The following is a 26,447-nucleotide window of genomic DNA, read 5'->3' on the forward strand; positions in this document are numbered from 1 at the left end:
TACAAACTTGCCTGTAAAATAAAAATAATCCCTAAGCTAGCTACAATGTAACTATTAGTTATATTGTAGCTATCGTAGGGTTTATTTTATAGGTAAGTATTTAGTTTTAAATAGGAATCATGTAGTTAATGCTAGGAATATTTATTTAGATTTCTTTAAATTAAATTTAAGTTATGGGGTGTTAGGGTTAGACTTAGGTTTAGGGGTTAATAAATTTAATATAGTGGCGGTGGTGTAGGGGGGCAGATTAGGGGTTAATAAACATAATGTAGGTGGCGGCGGTGTAGAGGGCGGAAGATTAGGGGTTATTAAGTATAATGTAGTTGCCGGTGGGCTCTGGGGGTGGCGGTTTAGGGGTTAATAAGTTTATTTAGTTGCGGCGGGGTCCGGGAGTGGCGGGATAGGGGTTAATAAATTTATTTAGGTGGCTGCGGTGTTCGGACAGCAGATTAGGCATTAATAAGTATAAAGTAGGTGGCAGTGGTGTGGGGGGGGGCAGATTAGGGGTTAATAAATATAATGTAGGTGGCTGTGGGCTCTGGGAGCGGTGGTTTAGGGGTTAAACACCTTATTTAGTTGCGGCGGGGTCCGGGAGCGGCAGTTTTGGGGTTAATAAGTTTAAAGTAGGTGGCGGCGGTGTAGGGGGGGCAGATTAAGGGTGTTTAAACTCGGGGTACATGTTAGGGTGTTAGGTGTAGACATTCCCATAGGAATCAATGGGATATTGTGCAGCAGCGAACATAAGCTCTCACTGCTTTCCGACTCCCATTGATTCCTATGGCATCTGCCGCCTCCAGGGCGGCGGATTGAAAACCAGGTACGCTGGGCCGAAAAAGTGCAGAGTGTACCTGCTAGTTATTTGATAACTAGCAAAAGTAGTCAGATTGTGCCGAACTTGCGTTAGGAACATCTGTAGTGACGTAAGCATCGATCTGTGTCGGACTGAGTCCGGCAGATCGTATGTTACGTCACTAAATTCTACTTTTGCCGGTCTGAAGGGTTTGATAACTAAGGCGAATCAGGCTCGCCACAAATACGCTACGGAATTCCAGAGTATTTGCGGTTGACGGCTTGATAAATAGATGCCTTAGTATACACACAAAAATACAATAAATGGCAACCTGTCAGAAGTGCGAATCAGGTCCGACAGACATCGCTGAATTTGGAGAGCAATACGCTCTCCGTATTCAGCATTGCACCAGCAGCTCACAATAGCTGTTGGTGCAACACTGCCCCATGCAGACTCGCGGCCAATCGGCCACCAGCATGGGATGTCAATCAACCCGATCGTACTCGATCGGGTTGAATCCAGCGATTCCTGTTCACCTCATCAAAGAAGGCAGACAGGTTTATGGAGCAGCGGTCTTTAGACTGCTGCTTCATAACTGGTGTTTCTGGCGAGCCTACTGGCTCACCAGAAACACGGGGCCTCAAGCTCCATTCGGAGCTTGATAGATAGGCCCCATACAATTATTAATTATGTTGCCACCGAAATTGTTATATACATTATTTACATTCAGCTAGATTACGAGTTTTGCGTTATGAGTGGCTCGGTAATAACTTGCAAGTTATTGCCACCGCTCACCTTTAGCGCTGCTATTACAGGTTTGCAAAAACCCGGCGTTTGCGGGCAATATGGCTGCCTTGAGCTCCATACCGCACACAAATACCAGCGCTGCTTTGAGCTGCTGTTACGTGCTCGTGCACGATTTCCCCATAGACATCAATGGGGAGAGCCGGCTAAAAAAAAGCCTAACACCTGCAATAACGGAGCGTAAAGCTCCGTAACGCAGCCCCATTTATGTCTATGGGGAAAGAAAATGTATGCTTAAACCTAACACCCTAACATAAACCCTGAGTATAAACGCCCCTAATCTGCCGCACCCGACATCGCCAACACCTACATTATATTTATTAACCCCTAATCTGCTGCCCCCAACGTCGCCGCCACCTACCTACACTTATAAACCCCTAACCTGCCGCCCCCAATGTCGCCGCCACATACATAAATTTATTAACCCCTAATCTGCCGCCCCCAACATCACTGCCGTGACTATACTAAAGTTATTAACCCCTAAACCTCTGGCCTCCCACATCACTAACACTAAATAAATATAATAACCCCTAAACCTAACCCTAAGTCTAACCTTAACCCTTACCCCCCTAATTTTAATATAATTAAAATAAATCTAAATAAAACTTAGTATTATTACCTAAATAATACCTATTTAAGACTAAATACTTACCTGTAAAATAAACCCTAAGCTAGCTACAATATAACTAATAGTTACATTGTAGCTATATTCGTTTTTATTTTTATTTCACAGGTAAGTTTGTATTTATTTTAACTAGGTTGATTAGTTAGTAAAAAGTTAAAAACTACCTAGTTAAAATAAATACAAATTTACCTGTAAAATTATACCTAACCTGCCTCACACTTACACCTAACATTACAATAAAATTAAATAAATTAAAAAAATACATTTATCTAAATTACAAAAAATAACAAACACTAAATTACACAAGAAATTATCAAAAATAAAAACGAATTACTCCTAATCTAATAGCCCTATCAAAATAAAAAAAGCCCCCTCAAAATAAAAAAACCTAGCCTACACTAAACTGCTAATAGCCCTTAAAAGGGACTTTTGCAGGGCATTGCCCCAAAGCAATCAGCTATTTTACCTGTAAAAAAAAAATACAAACAACTCCTTAACAGTAAAACCCACCACCCACACAACCAACCCCTCCAAATAAAAACCTACCTAAAAAACCTAGGCTCCCCCATTGCCCAGAAAAGGGCATTTAGCTCTTTTACGGTGCCCAAAGTCCCTAACCTAAAAATAAAACCCACCCAATAAACCCTTAAAAAAACACTAACCCCCGAAGATCCACTTACATTTTTTGAAGACCAGACATCCATCCTCATCAAGCCGGGAGAAGTCTTCATCCAAGCGGCAAGAAATCCTCAAAGAAGCTGGGCGAAGTCTTCATCCAAGCGGCAAGAAATCGTCCTCCAGGCGGGCAGAAGTTTTCATCCAGGAGGCATCTTCTATCTTCATCCTTCTGATGCAGAGCGGCTCCATCTTCAAGACATCCGGCACGGAGCATCCTCTTCATATGGTCCCAGCCGTACACTGAAGGTTCCCTTTAAGGGACATCATCCAAGATGTCCCTTGAAATCCGAATGGCTGATAATCAGCCAATTGGAATTAAAGGGTAAAAAATGCTTTTGGCTGATGCAATCAGCCAGTAGGATTGAGCTTCAATCCTATTGGCTGATCCAATCAGCCAATAGGATTGAGCTTGCATTCTATTGGCTGTTCCGATCAGGCAATAGAATGCGAGCTCAATCCTATTGTCTATTAGGGGTTTATAATTTTATTTTAGTGTTTGCGATGCGGGAGGGCCTCGGTTTAGGGGTTAATAGGTAGTTTATGGGTGTTAGTGTACTTTGTAGCACTTTAGTTATGAGTTTTATGCTACAGCTTTGTAGCGTAAAACCCATAAATACTGACTTTCAGGTGGCGGTACACATTATGTAGTTATGGGCTGTACCGCTCACTTTTTGGCCGGACAGCAGACTCGTAATACCGTCGCTGTGGAAGTCCCATTGAAAAGGGACTTTTTGAAAGATGCGGTAGTTACGTTGCGTTGCGGCCAAAAAGGTGTGCGGTACAGCTATATCTACAACACCTGTAATACCAGCGGTAGAGAAAAAGAGCCATAACGCTGCTTTTTCACTCATAACGCAAAACTCGTAATCTAGCCGATTGTTATTCTTCCACTATTGGAAAACCTATATTACATATGAAAAACGAATTGAAATTTTAAATACATACAGAGCTATTTCATTTTCTCTATAAATTCAAATGTCATATATTTATATAAATATATATTTAACCTTTGCTGCCCATCGCTGCAAGACTTACACCCTTCGCTGCGCTAGGTTCTCTGCCATTACTATCGGCATGAGAACGAGGCTCCCATTGGCGCCTATGGAAGCTCGCTATCGTGAGAGAAAAGCTTCCATACAATGCTAACGCGACCTCACTTTCACATTGTGTCTCACTTAATTATACCAGCGCTCCACTCGTACTCTGACCCAGTATAAGATCTAACGTGATTATGGAGACAAATGGATTTTGAAAGATTTAAAATACGGTAAATGATCATTGCACAATATTGACTATATAAATACAGGCATTGTTAGAAAGATTTCACACAACGAGTTTCCTAGAAGTAGGAGTCATGATTTTTCTATTAGCTCTTGTGTGTTATGTGATATAACATGTAACTGACAAATACAATGAACTATTTAGGGCTCCGTTTAACAATGGCCGGATGGAGAAGTTTCGCTTCCTCATGCAAGGCCAATCGCACGCTAGTGGCTGTTAATCACCCTGGTTGGACTTGCCCGGGGTGATTTTAATCTGCCAGCTAAGAGTTGTGGTACAGGTTTAGAAGCAGCTGTCTAATGAATGCTGCATCTTAACTATTAGCGGCAGACTCCCTCATGCGAGCGTAAAAAAGCTGTATACAATGCTTCAAAAATTGTGCCATTAGATTTAAGAACCAAAGCAAAGGAATAGAAAACAAATAGAAATATAGCCTTAACTTATCTAGACCATTTTATATAAGGCTCCTTTTAGTGTATTTTGCCCATAAGTAGATTAGCATAACTAACAAGTGCTTAATAAAAATACAATGTAATAGCACTCAGTCTGACTTTCAAATGAACAAAATAATTATTTCCCCCCCATATGTCTGCCCACTGTATCATGTGACAACCATCAGCCAATCACAAACTAGTATACGTACAACATTTTCATCCAATTTGGGACTTTTAACACAGAATTTAAATAAATAAAAAGATAGAAGCGCTTAACCTGGGAACGAACAATAGCATAATAGCTTGTTCTATGGCTAGTTACCACCCAAGAAGCAGCCTCTTTTTTGCTCAACATGTGCCTTTCACAGAGAAGAACTTTCCTGAAGCATATCAGTCTGATCCTGACTTCACAGTACAGTCCAGCCCCAAAATTCCAGGCAATCCCTCTCTGAATAAGATAAATTAGATTAGATTAAATTAGATTCATTTATTGTCATTGTACAAAGTAAAAAAATATAGACATCGAAATGTGATTGAATATCTAACCCTTCCATAACATGAAAAAGTACTATAAGATGGTAAATCTGATAAGTGAACAAAACAGAAATAACATAAGTGACATATGTGCAAATTATTATACCACAGAAAATATGTAAATTGCAATGTGCAATGAAAAAGATATACAGCTAATAGACTAACGCCTAGATTTAGAGTTTGGCGTTAGCCGTGAAAACCAGCGTTAGAGGCTCCTAACGCTGGTTTTGGGCTACCGGTGGTATTTAGAGTCAGTCAGGAAAGGGTCTAACGCTCACTTTGCAGCAGCGATTTTTCCATACCGCAGATCCCCCTACGCCATTTGCGTATCCTATCTTTTCAATGGGATCTTTCTAACGCTGGTATTTAGAGTCTTGGCTGAAGTGAGCGTTAGAAGTCTAACGACAAGACTCCAGCCGCAGCAAAAAGTCAGGAGTTAAGAGCTTTCTGGGCTAACGCCGGTTCATAAAGCTCTTAACTACTGTGCTCTAAAGTATACTAACACCCATAAACTACCTATGTACCCCTAAAACCGAGGTCCCCCCACATCGTCGCCACTCTATTAAAATTTTTTAACCCCTAATCTGCCGACCGCACACCGCCGCCACCTACGTTATCCCTATGTACCCCTAATCTGCTGCCCCTAACACTGCCGACCCCTATATTATATTTATTAACCCCTAATCTGCCGCTCCCAACGTCGCCTCCACCTACCTACAATTATTAACCCCTAATCTGCTGACCGGACCTCACCGCTACTCTAATAAATGTATTAACCCCTAAAGCTAAGTCTAACCCTAACACCCCCCTAAGTTAAATATAATTTAAATCTAACGAAATAAATTAACTCTTATTAAATAAATTATTCCTATTTAAAGCTAAATACTTACGTGTAAAATAAATCCTAATATAGCTACAATATAAATTATAATTATATTGTAGCTATTTTAGGATTAATATTTATTTTACAGGCAACTTTGTATTTAACCAGGTACAATAGCTATTACATAGTTAATAACTATTTAATAGTTACCTAGTTAAAATAATTAAAAAATTACCTGTAAAATAAATCCTAACCTAAGTTACAATTAAATCTAACACTACACTATCAATAAATTAATTAAATAAAATACCTACAATTATCTACAATTAAACCTAACACTACACTATCAATAAATTAATTAAATACAATACCTACAAATAAATACAATTAAATAAACTAACTAAAGTACAAAAAATAAAAAAAGAACTAAGTTACAAAAAAAAATAATTAACAAATATTACAACAATTTTAAGCTAATTACACCTACTCTAAGCCCCCTAATAAAATAACAAAGCCCCCCAAAATAAAAAAATGCCCTACCCTATTCTAAAATAAAAATAGAAAAGCTCTTTTACCTTACCAGGGCCTTTTGCGGGGCATGCCCCAAAGAATTCAGCTCTTTTGCCTGGAAAAAAAAACATACATTACCCCCCCCCAACATTACAACCCACCACCCACATACCCCTAATCTAACCCAAACCACCCTTAAATAAACCTAATACTAAGCCCCTGAAGATCTCCCTACCTTATCTTCACCACGTCGGGTATCACCGATCCGTCCAGAGGAGTCTCCGAAGTCTTGATCCAAGCCCAAGCGGGGGCTGAAGACGTCCATTCTCCGGCTGAAGTCTTGATCCAAGCCCAAGCGGGGGCTGAAGACGTCCATCCTCCATCTGAAGTCTTGATCCAAGCGGCGGATGAAGAAGTCCATCATCGGGCAGAAGTCTTCATCCTATCCGTGCAGAAGAGGAGATCCGGACCGGTAGACATCTTCATCCAAGTGGCATCATCTATCTTCTTCCATCCGACGACGAGCGGCTCCATTTACAAGACCTCCGGCGCGAATCCATACTCTTCTTCCGATGTCCTAACACAGAATGAAGGTTCCTTTAAGGGACGTCATCCAAGATGGCGTCCCTCGAATTCCGATTGGCTGATAGGATTCTATCAGCCAATCGGAATTAAGGTAGGAAAATTCCATCAGCCAATCAGATTCAAGTTCAATCCGATTGGCTGATCCAATCAGCCAATCAGATTGAGCTCACATTCTATTGGCTGTTCCGATCAGCCAATAGAATGCAAGCTCAATCTGATTGGCTGATCCAATCAGCCAATCGGACTGAACTTGAATCTGATTGGCTGATTCAATCAGCCAATCAGATTTTTTCCACCTTAATTCCGATTGGCTGATAGAATCCTATCAGCCAATCGGAATTCGAGGGACGCTATTTTGGATGACGTCCCTTAAAGGAACCTTCATTCTGTGTTAGGACGTTGGAAGAAGAGGATGGATCCGCGCCGGAGGTCTTGAAGATGGAGCCGCTCGTCGTCGGATTTAAGAAGATAGAAGATGCCACTTGGATGAAGATGTCTACCGGTCCAGATCTCCTCTTCTGCCCGGATAGGATGAAGACTTCTGCCCGATGATGGACTTCTTCAGCCGCCGCTTGGATCAAGACTTCAGCCAGAGGATGGACGTCTTCAGCCCCCGCTTGGGCTTGGATCAAGACATCGGAGCCTGGACGGATCGGTGATACCCGGCGTGGTGAAGATAAGGTAGGAAGATCTTCAGGGGCTTAGTGATAGGTTTTTTTAAGGGGGGTTTGGGTTAGATTAGGGGTATGTGGGTGGTGGGTTGTAATGTTGGGGGGGTATTGAATGTTTTTTTCCAGGCAAAAGAGCTGAATTCTTAGGGGCATGCCCCGCAAAAGACCCTTTTAAGGGCTGGTAAGGTAAAAGAGCTTTTCTATTTTTATTTTAGAATAGGGTAGGGAATTTTTTTATTTTGGGGGGCTTTGTTATTTTATTAGGGGGCTTAGAGTAGGTGTAATTAGCTTAAAATTGTTGTAATATTTTTCTAATGTTTGTAAATATTTTTTTATTTTTTGTAACTTAGTTCTTTTTTATTTTTTGTACTTTAGTTAGTTTATTTAATTCTATTTATTTGTAGGTATTGTATTTAATTAATTTATTGATAGTGTAGTGTTAGGTTTAATTGTAGATAATTGTAGGTATTTTATTTAATTAATGTATTAATAGTGTAGTGTTAGGTTTAATTGTAACTTAGGTTAGGATTTATTTTACAGGTAATTTTGTAATTATTTTAACTAGGTAACTATTAAATAGTTATTAACTATTTAATAGCTATTGTACCTGGTTAAAATAAATACAAAGTTGCCTGTAAAATAAATATTAATCCTAAAATAGCTACAATATAATTATAATTTATATTGTAGCTATATTAGGATTTATTTTACAGGTAAGTATTTAGCTTTAAATAGGAATAATTTATTTAATAAGAGTTGATTTATTTCGTTAGATTTAAATAATATTTAACTTAGGGGGGTGTTAGGGTTAGATTTAGCTTTAGGGGTTAATACATTTATTAGAGTAGCGGCGAGGTCCGGTCGGCAGATTAGGGGTTAATAATTGTAGGTAGGTGGAGGCGACGTTGGGGGCGGCAGATTAGGGGTTAATAAATATAATATAGGGGTCGGCGGTGTTAGGGGCAGCAGATTAGGGGTACATAGGGATAATCTAGGTTGCGGCGGTGTACGGAGCGGCAGATTAGGGGTTAAAAAAATATGCAGGGGTCAGCGATAGCGGGGGCGGCAGATTAGGGGTTAATAAGTGTAAGGTTAGGGGTGTTTAGACTCGGGGTACATGTTAGGGTGTTAGGTGCAGACTTAGGAAGTGTTTCCCCATAGGAAACAATGGGGCTGCGTTAGGAGCTGAACGCTGCTTTTTTGCAGGTGTTAGGTTTTTTTTCAGATCAAACTGCCCCATTGTTTCCTATGGGGGAATCGTGCACGAGCACGTTTTTGAAGCTGGCCGCGTCCGTAAGCACCGCTGGTATTGAGAGTTGTAGTGGCTGTAAATTATGCTCTACGCTCCCTTTTTGGAGCCTAACGCGGCCCTTCTGTGAACTCTAAATACCAGCGGTATTTAAAAGGTGCGGGGGGAAAAAAGCCAGCGTTAGCTACGCGGGTCGTTACCGACAAAACTCTAAATCTAGCCGTAAGTGTATATATATATATATATATATATACATTGTGAATATAAGCTCTTATAAAATACGTGAGTTATAGGTAAAAACTATGTGTATGTTTACACTAATATAAATGTAAAGTGGACATTAAAGTTATAAGTTCATCAAAGTGCACTGTGCAATAGGTGTGTAATGAATAAGGAAAAGAAAGGAACAATAACGTCCTGGTACTTATGGTAAGTTGATAATAAATTATCAAAAGAGTAAAGATATTCAAAATAAGCAACCATTGTAATCAGAATCTTCTCTATAAGATTAAAAGAGTCATTAAAAAAGATTAAAAGTTCTTGTTGAGCAAGGTAACAACTCTAGGAAAAAAACTATTCCTTAACCTGGCTGACTTGCGATTCAGACTCCTATATCGCCTCCCAGATGGTAAAAGGGCAAATATACTATTACTAGCATGGTAAGGATCGTGGATAATACAGTGAGCCTTCGCCTGCGCTGAAGATCCTCTATATGAGGTAGCTGGGCACCGATAATATACTGGGCAGTTTTTACCACCCGTTGCAAAGCTCTACAATCAGAGTTAGTGCAATTTCCGTACCACACTGTAATGCAATTAGTGAGAATACTCTCAATGGTACAGCGATAAAAATTGACCAGGATCTGAGGGGACAGATTAACTTTTTTCAGTGACCTTAACAAGTAAAGATGTTGTTGCGCCTTCTTCACTAAAATCAAAGTATTCAATGTCCAAGACAGATCTTCAGAAATGTGAGTTCCCAAAAATGTAAAACTTGTCACACGGTCAACCATAAATGCATAGACATATGTGTACAACATTTGGACTTTCTGTAATCAATAATAATCTCTTTGGTCTTTTTGGTATTGAGATCCAGATTATTTTCAGCGCACCAGGTAACCAGGTGCTTTACCTCCTCCCTTTAGGCTGACTCATCGTTATTACTGATCTGGTCTACTACAGTAGTGTTATCTGCAAACTTAATAATGTTATTAGACACATGCCTAGGCAGGCAGTCGTAGGTAAAGAGGAAATATAACAATGGACTCAGTACATAACCTTGTGGAACATCAGTGTTAAGGGTCAAGGTGGTAAAGATATAATTGCCTATCCTTACTGACTGAGGTCTATTTGTTAGAAAATCCAAGATCCAATTATAGAGCAAGGTGTTAATGCCCAGGTCATGACGTTTAGCAACCAACTTAGCAAGAATAGCAGTGTTGAATGCTGAGCTAAGGTAAATAAACAGTGTAGAGGCGGTGTAGAGGGCGGAAGATTAGGGGTTATTAAGTATAATGTAGTTGCCGGTGGGCTCTGGGGGTGGCAGTTTAGGGGTTAATAAGTTTATTTAGTTGCGGCGGGGTCCGGGAGTGGCGGGATAGGGGTTAATAAATTTATTTAGGTGGCGGCGGTGTTCGGACAGCAGATTAGGCATTAATAAGTATAAAGTAGGTGGCAGTGGTGTGGGGGGGCAGATTAGGGGTTAATAAATATAATGAAGGTGGCGGCGGTGTAGGGTGGGCAGATTAGGGGTTAATAAATATAATGTAGGTGGCTGTGGGCTCTGGGAGCGGTGGTTTAGGGGTTAAACACCTTATTTAGTTGCGGCGGGGTCCGGGAGCGGCAGTTTTGGGGTTAATAAGTTTAAAGTAGGTGGCGGCGGTGTAGGGGGGGGCAGATTAAGGGTGTTTAAACTCAGGGTACATGTTAGGGTGTTAGGTGTAGACATTCCCATAGGAATCAATGGGATATTGTGCAGCAGCGAACATAAGCTCTCACTGCTTTCCGACTCCCATTGATTCCTATGGCATCTGCCGCCTCCAGGGTGGCGGATTGAAAACCAGGTACGCTGGGCCGAAAAAGTGCCGAGTGTACCTGCTAGTTATTTGATAACTAGCAAAAGTAGTCAGATTGTGCCGAACTTGCGTTAGGAACATCTGTAGTGACGTAAGCATCGATCTGTGTCGGACTGAGTCCGGCAGATCGTATGTTACGTCACTAAATTCTACTTTTGCCGGTCTGAAGGGTTTGATAACTAAGGCGAATCAGGCTCGCCACAAATACGCTACGGAATTCCAGAGTATTTGCGGTTGACGGCTTGATAAATAGATGCCTTAGTATACACACAAAAATACAATAAATGGCAACCTGTCAGAAGTGCGAATCAGGTCCGACAGACATCGCTGAATTCGGAGAGCAATACGCTCTCCGTATTCAGCATTGCACCAGCAGCTCACAATAGCTGTTGGTGCAACGCTGCCCCATGCAGACTCGCGGCCAATCGGCCACCAGCATGGGATGTCAAGCAACCCGATCATACTCGATCGGGTTGAATTCCAGCGATTCCTGTTCACCTCATCAAAGAAGGCGGACAGGGTTATGGAGCAGCGGTCTTTAGACCGCTGCTTCATAACTGGTGTTTCTGGCGAGCCTGCAGGCTCACCAGAAACACGGGGCCTCAAGCTCCATTCGGAGCTTGATAGATAGGCCCCATACAATTATTAATTATGTTGCCACCGAAATTGTTATATACATTATTTACATTCAGCTAGATTACGAGTTTTGCGTTATGAGTGGCTCGGTAATAACTTGCAAGTTATTGCCACCGCTAACCTTTAATAGCGCTGCTATTACAGGTTTGCAAAAACTCTGCGTTTGTAAAGCTCCGTAACGCAGCCCCATTTATGTCTATGGGGATAGAAAATGTATGTTTAAACCTAACACCCTAACATAAACCCTGAGTATAAACACCCGACATCGCCGCCACCTACATAAATTTAATAATCCCTAATCTGCCACCCCCAACATCACTGCTGCGACTATACTAACACTAACACTAAATAAATATAATAACCCCTAAACCTAACCCTAAGTCTAACCTTAACCCTAACCCCCCCTAATTTTAATATAATTAAAATAAATCTAAATAAAATTTAGTATTATTATCTAAATAATACCTATTTAAGACTAAATACTTACCTGTAAAATAAACCCTAAGCTAGCTACAAAATAACTAATAGTTACATTGTAGCTATCTTATATTTTTTTTTTATTTCACAGGTAAGTTTGTATTTATTTTAACTAGGTTGATTAGTTAGTAAATAGTTAAAACTATTTACTAACTACCTAGTTAAAATAAATACAAATTTACCTGTAAAATAATACCTAACTTGCCTCACACTTACACCTAACATTACAATAAAATTAAATAAATTAAAAAAATACATTTATCTAAATTACAAAAAATAATAAACACTAAATTACACAAGAAATTATCAAAAATAAAAATGAATTACTCCTAATCTAATAGAACTATCAAAATAAAAAAGCCCCCTCAAAAAAAAAAACCTAGCCTACACTAAACTGTCAATAGCCCGTAAAAGGGCCTTTTGCAGGGTATTGCCCCAAAGCAATCAGCTCTTTTACCTGTAAAAAAAAAATACAAACAACCCCTTAACAGTAAAACCCACCACCCACACAACCAACCCCCCAAATAAAAACCTACCTAAAAAAACTAAGCTCCCCATTGCCCAGAAAAGGGTATTTGGATGGGCATTGCCCTTAAAAGAGCATTTAGCTCTTTTATGGTGCCCAAAGTCCCTAATCTAAAAATAAAACCCACCCAATATACCCTTTAAAAAACCTAACACTAACCCCCGAAGATCCACTTACATTTTTTGAAGACCAGACATCCATCCTCATCAAGCCGGGAGAAGTCTTCATCCAAGCGGCAAGAAGTCCTCAAAGAAGCCGGGAGAAGTCTTCATCCAAGCAGCAAGAAATCGTCCTCCAGACGGGCAGAAGTTTTTATCCAGACGGCATCTTCTATCTTCATCCTTCCGATGCGGAGCGGCTCCATCTTCAAGACATCCGGCATGGAGCATCCTCTTCATATGGTCCCAGCCGTACACTGAAGGTTCCCTTTAAGGGACATCATCCAATATGGCGTCCCTTGAATTCCGAATGGCTGATAGAATTCTATCAGCCAATTGGGATTAAAGGGTAAAAAATGCTTTTGGCTGATGCAATCAGCCAATAGGATTGAGCTTCAATCCTATTGGCTGATCCAATCAGCCAATAGGATTGAGCTTGCATTCTATTGGCTGTTCTGATCAGGCAATAGAATGCGAGCTCAATCGTATTGTCTAATAGGGGTTTATAATTTTATTTTAGTGTTTGCGATGCAGGAGGGCCTTGGTTTAGGGGTTAATAGGTAGTTTATGGGTGTTAGTGTACTTTGTAGCACTTTAGTTATGAGTTTTATGCTACAGCTTTGTAGCGTAAAACCCATAAATACTGACTTTCAGGTGGTGGTACAGATCATGTAGTTATGGGCTGTACCGCTCACTTTTTGGCCGGACAGACAAACTTGTAATACCGTCGCTGTGGAAATCCCATTGAAAAAGGACTTTTTGAAAGATGCGGTAGTTACGTTGCGTTGCGGCCAAAAAGGTGTGCGGTACAGCTATATCTACAACACCTGTAATACCAGCGGTAGAGAAAAAGAGCCATAACGCTGCTTTTTCACTCATAACGCAAAACTCGTAATCTAGCCGATTGTTATTCTTCCACTATTGGAAAACCTATTTTACATATGAAAAACGAATAGAAATTTTAAATACATACAGAGCTATTTCATTTTCTCTATAAATTCAAATGTCATATATTTATATAAATATATATTTAACCTTTGCTGCCCATCGCTGCAAGACTTACACCCTTCGCTGCGCTAGGTTCTCTGCCATTACTATCGGCATGAGAACGAGGCTCCCATTGGCGCCTATGGAAGCTCGCTATCGTGAGAACAAAGCTTCCATACAATGCTAACGCGACCTCACTTTCACATTGTGTCTCACTTAATTAATACCAGCGCTCCACTCGTACTCTGACCCAGTATAAGATCTAACGTGATTATGGAGACAAATGGATTTTGAAAGATTTAAAATACGGTAAATGATCATTGCACAATATTGACTATATAAATACAGGCATTGTTAGAAAGCTTTCACACAACGAGTTTCCTAGAAGTAGGAGTCATGATTTTTCTATTAGCTCTTGTGTGTTATGTGATATAATATGTAACTGACCAATACAATGAACTATTTAGGGCTCCGTTTAACAATGGCCGGATGGAGAAGTTTTGCTTCCTCATGCAAGGCCAATCGCACGCTAGTACCTGTTAATCCCCCTGGTTAGATTTGCCCGGGGTGATTTTAATCTGCCAGCTAAGGGTTGTGGTACAGGTTTAGAAGCAGCTGTCTAATGAATGCTGCATCTTAACTATTAGCGACAGACTCCCTCATGCGAGCGTAAAAAAGCTGTATACAATGCTTCAAGAATTGTGCCATTAGATTTAAGAACCAAAGCAAAGGAATAGAAAACAAATAGAAATATAGCCTTAATTTATCTAGACCATTTTATATAAGGCTCCTTTTAGTGTATTTTGCCCATAAGCAATATTCTATTCCAAAACTCACTAAAAATCCCAAGATGGCCAGTTAATAAATGAAAGGCCCATTGTATACAGTAGATTAGCATAACTAACAAGTGCTTAATAAAAATACAATGCAATAGCACTCAGTCTGACTTTCAAATAAAAAAAATAATTATCCCCCCCCCATATGTCTGCCCACTATATCATGTGACAACCATCAGTCAATCACAAACTAGTATACGTACAACATTTTCATCCAATTTGGGACTTTTAACACAGAATTTACATAAATAAAAAGAGAGAAGCGCTTAACCTGGGAACGAACAATAGCATAATAGCTTGTTCTATGGCAAGTTACCACCCATGAAGTAGCCTCTTTTTGCTCAACATGTGCCTTTTACAGAGAAGAACTTTCCTGAAGCATATCAGTCTGATCCTGACTTCACAGTACAGTCCAGCCCCGAAATACCAGGCAATCCCTCTCTGGATAAGAGAAATTAGATTAGATTAAATTAGATTCATTTATTGTCATTGTACAAAGTAAAAAAACATAGACATCAAAATGTGATTGAGTATCTAACCCTTCCATAACATGAAAAAGTACTATAAGATGGTAAATCTGATAAGTGGACAAAACAGAAATAACATAAGTGACATATGTGCAAATTATTATCATACCACAGAAAATATGTAAATTGCAATGTGCAATGAAAAAGATATACAGCTAATAGACTAAGTGTATATATATATATATATATACATTGTGAATATAAGCTCTTATAAAATACGTGAGTTATAGGTAAAAGCTATGTGTATGTTCACACTAATATAAATGTAAAGTGGACATTAAAGTTGTAAGTTCATCAAAGTGCACTGTGCAATAGGTGTGTAATGAATAAGGGAAAGAAAGGAACCATAAAGTCCTGGTACTTATGGTAAGTTGATAATAAATTATCAAAAGAGTAAAGATATTCAAAATAAGCAACCATTGTAATCAGAATCTTCTCTATAAGGTTAAAAGAGTCATTAAAAGATTAAAAGTTCTTGTTGAGCAAGGTAACAACTCTAGGAAAAAAACTATTCCTTAACCTGGCTGACTTGCCATTCAGACTCCTATATCACCTCCCAGATGGTAAAAGGGCAAATATACTATTACTAGCATGGTAAGGATTGTGGATAATACAGTGAGCCTTTTGGAGACTTCGCCTGCGCTGAAGGTCCTCTATATGAGATAGCTGGGCACCGATAATATACTGGGCAGTTTTTACCACCCGTTGCAAAGCTCTACGATCAGAGTTAGTGCAATTTCCGTACCACACTGTAATGCAATTAGTGAGAATACTCTCAATGGTACAGCGATAAAAATTGACCAGGATCTGAGGGGACAGATTAACTTTTTTCAGTGACCTTAACAAGTAAAGACGTTGTTGCGCCTTTTTCACTAAAATCAAAGTATTCAATGTCCAAGACAGATCTTCAGAAATGTGAGTTCCCAAAAATGTAAAACTTGTCACACGTTCAACCATAGATCCATAGACATATGTGTACAACGTTTGGACTTTCTGTAATCAATAATAATCTCTTTGGCCTTTTTGGTATTGAGATCCAGATTATTTTCAGCGCACCAGGTAACCAGGTGCTTTACCTCCTCCCTTTAGGCTGACTCATCGTTATTACTGATCTGGTCTACTACAGTAGTGTTATCTGCAAACTTAATAATGTTATTAGACACATACCTAGGCAGGCAGTCGTAGGTAAAGAGGGAATATAACAATGGACTCAGTACATAACCTTGTGGAACACCAGTGTTAAGGGTCAAGGTGGTAGAGATATAATTGCCTATCCTTACTGACTGAGGTCTATTTGTCAGAAAATCCAAGATCCAATTACAGAGCAAGGTGTTAATGCCCAGGTCATGACGTTTAGCAACCAACTTAGCAAGAATAGCAGTGTTGAATGCTGAGCTAAGGTAAATAAACAGCATTCTTACATAGGTGTTACTATGATCCAAATGGGTTAGGGCAAAATGTAGTGCTGTAGAGATGGCATCTTCCGTTGGCCTATTCTGACGAAAGACATATTGATTAGGATCTAATGTAGGTGGTAAGCTAGTTTTAAGATGGGCCATGACCAGCCTCTCAAAACATTTCATAATGGTTGAGGAAAGTGCAATAGGGCGAACGTCATTTAGACTCACTGCTGCAGATTGTTTTGGCACAGGAATAATGGTTGTTACCTTAAAGCATACAGGGATAACTGTTTGGGCCAAGGATAAATTAAAAATATCAGTAATTAATGCAGCCAGTGCTGCAGCACAGGTTCTCAGCACGTGGCCAGGGATGTCATTTGGACCAGCTGCTTTACGTGCATCTAACCTAGAAAGTGCATGATACACCTCAGTGACAGAGAAACTTAAAGGCTGTTCTTCTGGAAGAGGCGTAGCATTAGTAATTAGATCTTTATTGCCATGGTCAAAGCGGGCATAGAAATGTTTTAATTAATCCAGAAAGGAGACATCATTAATTAAAGGGGCTTTTTTATGGGTTTATAGTCTTTAATAGCCTGAATTCCCTGCCATGCGTCTAGGATCAGAGTTATAAAAATGCTCTTCAATGCATAGTTTCAGATCATATTTAGCTCTTTTTATTCCTTTTTTTTAGTTAGATCTAGTTAAACTATAAGCCTCAGCATCACCAGATCTAAAAGCAGAATCCCGTGCTTCCACGTACCACTTTATTCATCCAAGGTTTTTGATTGGGAAAGGTTCTTATCCTCTTTAACGGATAGATTTAGAGTTCTGCGTTAGCCGTCAAAACCAGCGTTAGAGGCTCCTAACGCTGGTTTTGGGCTACCGCTGGTATTTAGAGACTTGTAGGTAAGGGTCTAACGTTCACTTTCCAGCCGTGACTTTTCCATACCGCAGATCCCCCTACGCCATTTGCGTATCCTATCTTTTCAATGGGATCTTTCTAACGCCGGTATTTAGAGTCTTGGCTGAAGTGAGCGTTAGAAATCTACCGACAAAACTCCAGCCGCAGAAAAAAGTCAGTAGTTAGGAGCTTTCTGGGCTAACGCCGGTTCATAAAGCTCTTAACTACTGTGCTCTAAAGTACACTAACAACCATAAACTACCTATGTACCCCTAAACCGAGGTCCCCCCACATCGCGGCCACTCTATTAAAATTTTTTAACCCCTAATCTGCCGACCGCACACCGCCGCAACCTACGTTATCCCTATGTACCCCTAATCTGCTGCTCTTAACACCGCCGACCCCTATATTATATTTATTAACCCCTAATCTGCCGCCCCCAACGTCGCCTCCACCTACCTACAATTATTAACCCCTAATCTGCCGACTGGACCTCACCGCTACTATAATAAAGTTATTAACCCCTAATCCGCCTCACTCCCGCCTCACTAACCCTATAATAAATAGTATTAACCCCTAATCTGCCCTCCCTAAAATCGCCGACACCTAACTTCAAGTATTAACCCCTAATATGCCGACCGGACCTCACCGCTACTCTAATAAATTTATTAACCCCTAAAGCTAAGTCTAACCTTAACACTAACACCCCCCTAAGTTAAATATAATTTAAATCAAACAAAATAAATTAACTCTTATTAAATAAATGATTCCTATTTAAAGCTAAATACTTACGTGTAAAATAAACCCTAATATAGCTACAATATAAATTATAATTATATTGTAGCTATTTTAGGATTAATATTTATTTTACAGGCAACTTTGTATTTATTTTAACCAGGTACAATAGCTATTAAATAGTTATTAACTATTTAATAGTTACCTAGTTAAAATAATTACAAAATTACCTGTAAAATAAATCCTAACCTAAGTTACAATTAAACCTAACACTACACTATCATTAAATTAATTAAATAAAATACCTACAATTACCTACAATTAAACCTAACACTACACTATCAATAAATTAATTAAATACAATACCTACAAATAAATACAATTAAATAAACTAACTAAAGTACAAAAAATAAAAAAGAACTAAGTTACAAAAAATAACAAAATATTTACAAACATTAGAAAAATATTACAACAATTTTAAACTAATTACACCTACTCTAAGCCCCCTAATAAAATAACAAAGCCCCCCAAAATAAAAAAATGCCCTACCCTATTCTAAAATTAAAATAGAAAAGCTCTTTTACCTTACCAGCCCTTAAAAGGGCCTTTTGCGGGGCATGCCCCAAAGAATTCAGCTCTTTTGCCTGTAAAAAAAAAACATACAATCCCCCCCCCAACATTACAACCCACCACCCACATACCCCTAATCTAACACAAACCCCACTTAAATAAACCTAACACTAAGCCCCTGAAGATCTCCCTACCTTGTCTTCACCACACAGCGTTCACCGATCCGTCCTGGCTCCGACGTCTTTATCCAAGCCCAAGCGGGGGCTGAAGATGTCCATGATCCGGCTGAAGTATTGATCCAAGCGGGAGCTGAAGAGGTCCATGATCCGGCTGAAGTCTTCTATCAAGCGGCATCTTCAATCTTCTTTCTTCCGGATCCATCTTCATCCCGCCGACGCGGAACATCCATCTTCACCGATGACTTCCCGACGAATGACGGTTCCTTTAAGGGACATCATCCAAGATGGCGTCCCTCGAATTCCGATTGGCTGATAGGATTCTATCAGCCAATCGGAATTAAGGTAGGAACATTCTGATTGGCTGATCCAATCAGCCAATCAGATTGAGCTCGCATTCTATTGGCTGATCGGAACAGCCAATAGAATGCAAGCTCAATCTTATTGGCTGATTGGATCAGCCAATCGGATTGAACTTGAATCTGATTGGCTGATTCCATCAGCCAATAAGAATTTTCCTACCTTAATTCCGATTGGCTGATAGAATCCTATCAGCCAATCGGAATTCGAGGGATGCAATCTTGGATGACGTCCCTTAAAGGAACCGTCATTCGTCGGGAAGTCATCGGTGAAGATGGATGTTCCGTGTCGGCGGGATGAAGATGGATCCGGAAGAAAGAAGATTGAAGATGCCGCTTGATAGAAGACTTCAGCCGGATCATGGACCTCTTCAGCTCCCGCTTGGATCAAGACTTCAGCCGGATCATGGACATCTTCAGCCCCCGCTTGGGCTTGGATGAAGATGTCGGAGCCAGGATGGATCGGTGAACCCGGTGTGGTGAAGACAAAGTAGGGAGATCTCAAGGGGCTTAGTGTTAGGTTTATTTAAGGGGGGTTTGGGTTAGATTAGGGGTATGTGGGTGGTGGGTTGTAATGTTGGGGGGGGGGATTGTATGTTTTTTTTTTACAGGCAAAAGAGCTGAATTCTTTGGGGCATGCCCCGCAAAAGGCCCTTTTAAGGGCTGGTAAGGTAAAAGAGCTTTTCTATTTTAATTTTAGAATAGGGTAGGGCATTTTTTTATTTTGGGGGGCTTTGTTATTTTATTAGGGGGCTTAGAGTAGGTGTAATTAGTTTAAAATTGTTGTAATATTTTTCTAATGTTTGTAAATATTTTGTTATTTTTTGTAACTTAGTTCTTTTTTATTTTTTGTACTTTAGTTAGTTTATTTAATTGTATTTATTTGTAGGTATTGTATTTAATTAATTTATTGATAGTGTAGTGTTAGGTTTAATTGTAGGTAATTGTAGGTATTTTATTTAATTAATTTAATGATAGTGTAGTGTTAGGTTTAATTGTAACTTAGGTTAGGATTTATTTTACAGGTAATTTTGTAATTATTTTAACTAGGTAACTATTAAATAGTTAATAACTATTTAATAGCTATTGTACCTGGTTAAAATAAATACAAAGTTGCCTGTAAAATAAATATAAATCCTAAAATAGCTATAATATAATTATAATTTATATTGTAGCTATATTATTGTTTATTTTACAGGTAAGTATTTAGCTTTAAATAGGAATCATTTATTTAATAAGAGTTAATTTAATTCGTTAGATTTAAATTATATTTAACTTAGGGGGGTGTTAGGGTTAGGGTTAGACTTAGCTTTGGGGTTAATACATTTATTAGAGTAGCGGTGAGATCCGGTCGGCAGATTAGGGGTTAATACTTGAAGTTAGGTGTCGGCGATGTTAGGGAGGGCAGATTAGGGGTTAATACTATTTATTATAGGGTTAGTGAGGCGGATTAGGGGTTAATACATTTATTATAGTAGCGGTGAGGTCCGGTCGGCAGATTAGGGGTTAATAATTGTAGGTCGGTAGCGGAGACGTTGGGGGCGGCAGATTAGGGGTTAATAAATATAATATAGGGGTCGGCGGTGTTAGGGGCAGCAGATTAGGGGTACATAGGGATAACGTAGGTTGCGGCGGTGTACGGAGCGGCAGATTAGGGGTTAAAAAAATATGCAGGTGTCAGCGATAGCGGGGGTGGCAGATTAGGGGTTAATAAGTGTAAGGTTAGGGGTGTTTAGACTCGGGGTACATGTTAGGGTGTTAGGTGTAGACTTAGAAGCTGTTTCCCCATAGGAAACAATGGGGCTGCGTTTGGAGCTGAACGCTGCTTTTTTACAGGTGTTAGGTTTTTTTTCAGCTCAAAATGCCCCATTGTTTTCTATTGGGGAATCGTGCACGAGCACGTTTTTGAAGCTGGCCGCATCCGTAAGCACCGCTGGTATTAAGAGTTGCAGTGGCGGTAAATATGCTATACGCTCCCTTTTTGGAGCCTAACACAGCCCTTCTGTGAACTCTAAATACCAGCGGTATTTAAAAGGTGCTGGGGAAAAAAAGCCAGCATTAGATACGTGGGTCGTTACCGACAAAACTCTAAATCTAGCCGTAAGGTAGTTACATTATTAACACAGGAACTAATATAGTCCAGAACAGAAGATGCATACAGTTCAATATCAATATAGGAATCCCTCTTACCTCTTGTGGCAAATAAGCTCCAATCAGTTAGTTGAAACTGAGTTTGAAGTTTAGACGTCGCATCTTCAGGCCACACTTGGACTATTCTCACTGATGGTTTTTCACGCTTAATGAGGGGAGAATACCTTAGTACAAAAACTATGCAGAATGATCAGATTTACCCAGGTGAGGAAGAGTTGAAGTTTTGTAGGCATCAGCAATATTTGTATAGACATGGTCTAATATTTTATCTTCTTTATTAGCACAGGTTACATTTTGATGGAATTTAGGAAAAACAGTTTTTAAATTAGAGTGATTAAAATCTCCTGCTACAATGAAAGTTCCAACCGGATGTGCAGTTTGCTGCTTATTAATAGCTCTTTGTAATTCTTTCATTGCAATTTTAGGCAAAACCCTATAACGTACGTTTTGGCCTATTGTGGGCCTCGTCAGTAAGGTGCAGTCATATTCTCCCTAGGCACACTGAGCAACGGGTCCATGTCTGGCTTCCTAGATCACCCTTAGGGGCACTTCCCTTAGGGTCATAAATTGCATTATGCATAAATAAAAACTGAGAAGCGCTCAACCTGAGAACGAACAATAACATAATAGCTTGTTCTATGGCTAGTTACCACCCTAGAAGCAGCCTCTTTTTGCTCAATATGTGCCTTTCACAGAGAAGAACTTTCCTGTAGCATATCAGTCTGATCCTTACTTAATAGTACAGTCCAGCCCTGAAATACCAGGCAATCCCTCTCTAAACAAGAGAAATGGCAAAACCCCAGATGTACGTTTCGACCTATTGTGGACTCGTCAGTGAGGTGCAGCCATATCCCTCTAGGCACACTGAGCAACGGGTCCACGTCTGTATTCCCGCATCACCCTTAGGGTTTTGGCCTATTGTGGGTCTTGTCAGAATTTACATCCTTTGATAGTGCACTATATCATATTTTTTGTTCAGTAGGAACTAGTGCCTCAGAAAATGTGAATACAAAAAGTAAATTGGAAAGTCTATTAAAGGGACATGCCAGCCAAAATTGGAATTCACATGGATGCATTTCAGTTTTGAATAAAAGCATTTTTGTAATATACATGTATGTAGCATGCACCAGCATTTTAAACACAACACTCAGAGAGCCTAAGATCTTTGCACCATCTGGTAATTACTCAGTTTGTTAATGGCTGACATAATACAAGCCCCACTGGTGCTCTGAGCAGCTGCAGTATTTAAACTGCTGGTGCACTGAGAATATCTAGCTATACTTCACATGCACATGCAGAGAAAAATGGTAACACTTAAAGGGACAGTCTACACCTTAGTCATCCAAAAGTTTTACCTTAGATTAAGCTGCAAACAGTCTCCTGTGCCCTTTCTGTATCATGCAGCAGGAACAGTAAAAATGTTATTTTAAAATGAGTATTGTTTCTGACCACTTTGAAATGGCTGCCAAGCTCAGCCTACTGATGACATCACGATCTGTTCTGCATCTAGGCACTCTGCAAAATAGCATTGCCAGTCTGTTGAATCCAACTAGTGAGCCTTTTGTGATTGGATGCCATATGCAGCCCAGATCATGATGTCATCAGTGGGTGGAGCTTGGCAGCCATTTCAAACTGGCCAGAAACAATATTAATTTTAAAATAACTTTTTTACTTTTCCTGCTGCATGATATAGAAAAGGTGCTGGAGGCTATTTACAGCTTAATCTAAGGTAAGACTTTAAGATGATCAACGTGTATACTGTCCCTTTAAGCAGTGATAACTTTTAATAGAAGCATTTTTTGACAGTACATGTATATTGCAAATATGTTTCTATTAAAAGATGTGATTCATCTATGCGCAATCATTATGATTTCTTTTCACGTGCGCACTGTTTACTTCTGTTGGAAATCATGCCAGCTTTTGCAGTGATGTCACCAGCAAGTGGCAACGTATAATGAGTCCTACAAAGGGGGGAGTTTGGAAAATATGCAAATGTCACTACAAAATTACATGAAAGAGGTCAAAAACAAAAAATGGAAGTAATTATGAAAAACAGTTTTCAGTTTAATGATGTGCATGTAAAGCACAGTTTATATACAGTTTGTTTATTAAAATATATATTTCTTGCCAGAACTATTTTGACTTAGAAAGCCCCTTAGTTTTTTATATACAATGTATGCTTGAACATCATATTGAATGTGGTGGAAGAAATACTGTGGTGATAGGGATGGGAGAATGTTTTGCTACATTCAAAAAATGAAACAAATTTTAACACTTTCATTAATTTGTTTTGAATTTTGAATATTTCTACAACATTTTAACATTTGTCTAATGTAATAGTATTTCTGATGCTTTCTTTAAATGTAATATTTGATTCAAATTTTTCTAATAATTCGATTCCAATTATGCAATATTCGAATTTGAAAAATTTGAATTTATATATTTGTAAGAGTATTTCTAATGCTCTCTTTAAATGTAATATTTGAATTATGCAATATTATAAATAGAAACATTCTCATTTATATATTTGTATCTATTATGTATCAATTTACTAAATTCTCTACCACATGAACTATTGAACTTCTGAATAGTATTTGTTATATCGAAAGTGACATTCGAAAACTGTAAATAGCATTCGATTATAGAATTTATAAGAATACTCGTTCTTTTCAACATTCGATTATGTAAATCGAATTTCTACAATAACTTATTCAGATGTTGGAAGAGTAATTATCTTAGAGATAACATGGGTTTATATTTTTAAAAACAATGCGAGTCAAGGTCCTTTAGACTTGAAGGCACCTAAGGGCTAAAGCATTGAGGAGATCTAAAGTGGATATCCGATCACGCAGATGCCGGAGCTCAGGAACCCAAGCTCTTGGCTGTAACATAACAGCCGAGACTGCTGGTGCTTCCTGAAGCCCAGACGAAAATATACGTTGTGTGGTACGATAGGCAAAGTACCGCACAACGTATATATACATCCGATTGGGTGAAGGGCGCGAACAACTTTCAAATTTACTTCTATTATGTCATTTGCTTTGCTTTGTAATTGAAAATTGTAAAATAGTTTGAATTATATACTGTATCTGAATGATGAAAAAACTATTTTGGGTTTCATGTCCCTTTAAATATAAAAAACACATGTATTATGTGTTTGTGTCTGTGTGCATGTATGGGTGTGTATTTATAATTTTGTGTATATGTGTTAGTATGGGTGTGAGTGTGTTTGCATGTGCAAAAGCGCTTGAGCATGTGAGTGTTTTTGTGTATGTAGGTGTGTGCAGTTGTGTGTATGTATGTGTTTATGTCTGTGTGTATGTGTGTGTGTATGTATGTGTTTATGTCTGTGTGTATGTATGTGTTTATGTCTGTGTGTATGTGTGTGGGTGTCTGTGTGCCTGTGTTTATGTATGTCTGTGTGTGAGGGCTGAGGACCCTCATAGGAATATGTTATCCAAATGCTGTAGCCCACAAAATGCTATCATGAGTGCCAATCATTAACCATTAAATTTTAATCTGAAAGCCCAAATGCATGTGGTATTTATTGCACATAACAGTTATTAGCATTCCATTCTGCTTGCATTTATGTACGCCACTAGTAATATTTTCTATAGTTATCTAGGACACTAAATTATTATTTTAATGAACAGTTAGAGAAGCCAGTTCTAACTTTTTACTATAGTAGAAAAGACTAAGCAAAGTCATTTTATTAGTGAAACTTGCATTGTTATATAATATGTTATCTTATTACTTCTGCTTAGGCCAATTTACGATAGATCTGTCCCAGGGTAAAGCTGCAGATGATATGTACAACGTTTTTTTACTATGCATAAATACATATTTTCTGTTAGAATCTCAAAGCCATTTGTATCCCTTTAACATATGCACATGACCCTTGGGAGCTATTAGTAAAGCTAATTAGATTTTATTTGTCCTAGGCTGGTATTGCCAATTTGTGAAGCCAATATATAAAGGTCATTTCTCACTTGTTCACTGTTTCCAATCAGTGTTGCCATGTACAGTTTCTCACGCCCGCGCCTCTGGTGCAGAGTGACTGTCTCCTCGTCATTTCAGCCATATGGAAATTCATATGGAAATAGAGAAATCGTAAGTGTAATTTCCAAATTCTGCTGTGAACCATCACGGATAACAAACCAACCTTACATTATAAAATTGTCTATGGCTGTGTCCCAGGATAGAGTACGAGGTGACAATTCATTCTAACACATTTTAAAATGAATTCCAAGTAAATTGAACATAAGATAAAAAATCGAAACATGGATTATGCTTCACTGAGACAAATGGCTGAGCTTACTATATTGATAGGGATATTATACTGTACAAATAAAATACACCACTCTGTTATAGCACTTTATTTTTAAACAAATTCCTATATTTTTACTTTGGGAAGATTACAAGTAGCGTGTTATAATTTTTCTGTGCACGATGAGATCTTTTTTTGGCAAACTATTTCCATTGCACAGGTATTACTTCTTTTGAAAAACTGCGATTATGTGCGCACATTTGCCTTTTACGTAACAATGCTTTCCGCGCTTGAAGAGCTGTAGTTAACAGCTTTGCGCAACATAAAAATTTCGCGAAACACTTAAAAAATACATTACAAAGTACAGCTACACTCATATTAACACTATCTAATAAAAATTATTAAAAAAACGAGATCTCAGTTGTTAGGAAATAAAAAAGCAGACGTAGGGATTTTACATTGACATGCATACACATACATAGAGAAACATGGATTAATATGTATAGAGATATTTTTAACTATGGAGATAATGAAAATATTTCACATTACAAACTTATGCACATTAAACAATATCTTAGAGGGATTTTCAAAGTGATATTTGTATATATATATATATATATATATATATATATATATATATATATATATATATATATATATATATATATATATAAATATATATG

This window comes from Bombina bombina, chromosome 2 (genome assembly GCF_027579735.1).
Source record: "Bombina bombina isolate aBomBom1 chromosome 2, aBomBom1.pri, whole genome shotgun sequence".
NCBI lineage: Eukaryota > Metazoa > Chordata > Amphibia > Anura > Bombinatoridae > Bombina > Bombina bombina.